This window comes from Dermacentor albipictus, chromosome 1, assembly GCF_038994185.2.
Source record: "Dermacentor albipictus isolate Rhodes 1998 colony chromosome 1, USDA_Dalb.pri_finalv2, whole genome shotgun sequence".
NCBI lineage: Eukaryota > Metazoa > Arthropoda > Arachnida > Ixodida > Ixodidae > Dermacentor > Dermacentor albipictus.
In genome coordinates this window covers 164,977,454-164,980,837 of record NC_091821.1, presented here as the reverse complement: position 1 = coordinate 164,980,837, position 3,384 = coordinate 164,977,454, and the positions used below count along the sequence as shown (strand labels likewise).

At 47.4% G+C, this 3,384-nt stretch overlaps 1 long non-coding RNA gene across 1 annotated transcript; it reads left to right on the top strand.

Moving 5' to 3' along the window:
* The first annotated feature begins 665 nt into the window (after positions 1 to 665).
* On the top strand, positions 666 to 2,128 carry LOC135910499 (uncharacterized). Its single transcript, XR_010567085.1, has 2 exons — positions 666 to 755; positions 820 to 2,128. It is a non-coding gene; the product is annotated as an uncharacterized lncRNA (long non-coding RNA).
* The last annotated feature ends 1,256 nt before the right edge of the window (positions 2,129 to 3,384 follow it).

Below are 3,384 nucleotides of genomic sequence, written 5' to 3'. Positions count from 1 at the left end.
GAAGCCACTTATTCGACCTAGAGCCAAGCACTCAAGTTATCCCTCATTATGAAAAGTTCCTGATCATAGAGTTTTGGTCCTGACCTCCGAACATGTAGGTTCAGGTTTATCATTGAAACAGGAAGTAAAACACGTTGTTGGGCTAGTTGGTGCATTGTATTAAGAAAAAAACAGCAAAAAAAAAAAGACGGACACAGGAAACATACACAAGACAGGCCTCTTCCAGCCTCTTTCCTGTCTTCTCGTATGTTTCCTGTGTGCGCCTGTTTTTGGCTGGTTTCTTAAAACAGGAAGTTGTCTGCAGTGTTCAATTGTGCATACAATAATATCATTATAGGTAACGAAAACAAATCTCAAAGGCTACGCTTTTGGTGGCTGCGTGCGTTGAAAGCGATTACGAAAGCTATAATGCGTCAGAGCCGCCATGCATTGACAGTAATCTCAAAGGCTATGTTTTTCTGGCGCCGACAGCTTTAGCAGAAACTAAAAACTCGAAAATCAGATACCGAATATTCCCAGAATAAGTAAATATTTCACTGTGTGATAATAGAATATTTTAAAAACCTATTTATGTTTGCGTAGATGCACGTGGAAGTGTTACAACCTTGGCAAAGCAGAACGCTGCAGTCATCCAATCCAATCCAAGCTCTAGCCATCGTCGCCACGCCATTTTTCATTCTGCAATCGTTGTAAGGGCAGCGGAGCAGCGTTTGTCACCTTCCGTGCCTGCCGAAGTCTCCTACTCAACTACCAAGGTATGACAGCTACATCGATTTCTTTTTTAATTCGTTTGGGTATTGAAATGTGTTTTCTTCACAGGTGCCAGGATGCCTAGACTGCGGGAGAAGCCGCACGCGCGAAAAAGAGCGTCGCTGGAAACAAAGACGATATTCGAGGACTTCGGATCTCGCACCGGCAGCCAGCAGTCAACAGCTCGAGAATTCGCAAATCTAGAACTGTGCAGTGGCGCGCATACCCCGCACGCATGCATTAACATGTGCGTTCGGGCTGTCCCTGCAAACATTTGTACGCCTTGTGATGCTGGTCGCTGCACCGAGGCGACATCGGAAGTTCAGGACGGTGGTTGTGACACTACGCGCACTAAGGACAATGTGCCTTGCTTCCCTGATGGATATACTCTACGTGACGCTTCGGATGGTTCACTTCGCTGTGAGAACGGAACAGGATCCCTTAGGAGAGGTGTACGCACAAGTCAATGCGGGTTTTCTGGTAAGCAGGACCCCGGTCTACATTTGCTTTAGCTACCGCGGACTCTTCATCGGCGCCCTTTGATTCTCCTGGCAAACAGCTTCTCCTGGCTAATGCGCTCATGATCAGAGCTGTAGCCGTCAGTAGCGGCAAGATCGCCTGCTGATCTCTACGAAAATAAAAAGCTCCTTTTAAAAAAAGTGAAGAATATATTAGTTGTTTTTAACTACAAGTTTGTTTAATATCGTGAGAATATGGTCACTACGGCCACGGCGGGGACATTGTAAACGAGAGTATGCATTCGATGGCCAAGTGAGTTTTAATAATTGTAAGAACGCACTACGCCACGAGAAAGAGCTATTGTTTAAAGAAAGTGAAGAATATATTGATTGTTCTTCACGAATAGTTCGTTTAGCCACGTCAGAATGTGGAGACATTGGGAACGAGAGTACGCATTTGACGGCAAGTTGACTTACGAGAACGCACTACGTCGCGAATAACATTTAAGCTGCAATACCATTAAGCATGTCCGTGTGGCACCCCGCGAATGACATTAAAGTTTAAGGCATTAGCCAGTTAATGTCATTTTTTGTGCTCGTGTCGCAGAGTGCTAGTGAAGTGATGTAGTCAAGATTAATTCCTTCATGTCATTTCTGTTGCTTTCGCTGCTTAATAATGCCAATTGATGTGTTTTTGCTCTTTCTTTTTATTCCATGCTGCAAACTCAAATGTCAAAGCAGGGTGGGCAATAAGTATTTTTGTTCTGCTGTTCTCTACCTTGTTGTTGTGCTATTGAAATTGCAAGTTTTCTTCTTTATCCGTGTATTTATTTGTTCTTTGAACAGTACGCATATATCTGCTTATTGGTCTTTTTATGTATATGTATAAGGTCACAATAAACGTTTAATTGTATTTGGAAGTTGGTGTAAGTTCATTTCTCGTTTATTTAGAACAAGAATGCATTCAAGCATTAGACCAATGTAATATATATAATGGTCCGGTGCTTGAATGTGTCCCGGCCACTATTGTCGCTTCAAGGCATGTGTATATCTGGAATATCCCCGGGAAGACACACACACACACACACACACACACACACACACACACACACACACACACATATATATATATATATATATATATATATATATATATATATATATATTTATATATATCCTGAACGTCCCCTGAATGTCCATGATGGATGTCCGCGTCGGACGTACTACGGACGCCAAAGCGATTACCTTTGGATTCCCCAGGGACGTCCCTCGGACGTACATCGGATATTCATGGACGTCCCACGGACATCCCGAATATCCAGAAAGGACGTCCGTCGGACGTCGCCCGGATATCCGTGGTTACTTGGGATAGATATTGTTACCAAACATCATGACAGTATGATAATAGAGTCAACGCGTAATGTGCTTTGTCGCGCAGTTAGAGGTATACTAACGCGCGAACTGCCTAGCCGCGGGTTCCAACGACACTCGATGTGCTTAGCCGCGCAGTCCAAGGTGCCGACGCGCATTTGAAATGCCTAATCGTGGGCTCCAGGAGTCGACGCTCGGTGTGCTTAGTCGCGCAGTCTTAGGTACCGATGTGCGAAATGCCTAGCCGCGGGCTCGAGGAGTCGACACTAAATGTGCTTACTCGCGCAGTCCGAGGTGACGACGCGCGAAAAGCTGAGGGTCCGAGAAGTAGGCTCGCGATCTGCTTGACCGCCGAGTCGGAGACACCTATGCGCGAAATGCTTAGCCGCGGCATAGAGAAAGTATGGCCGCGGGCAGTGGCGTAGCAACAGGGGGGGCCGGGGGGCAGTGGGCCCCGGGTGCATGGGGCCAGTAGGGGGGGGGGGGGGGGGTGTCACATACGCCTGAAGACACCCGAAAATTGTCGATATCCTCGCCTTCCTCAACTACAGCCGGGGGGGGGGGGGGTGACAGAAGAGCTAAGGGCCCAGGGTGCCAGACGACCTAGCTACGCCACTGGCCGCGGGTCCGAGGATTGCGTCCGCGATGTGCTTGGTGCTTGGTAACGCCGAGTGCTGATTAGCCGCGTGCCCGAGGATTCCACGCGCGAATCTTGCTCTCGAAGTTTACGTCGCCGATGCTCGGAATGCTTATCGCGGGTCTGAGACGTACGCAAACGAAGGGATCAGCTACGCGGACATACGCG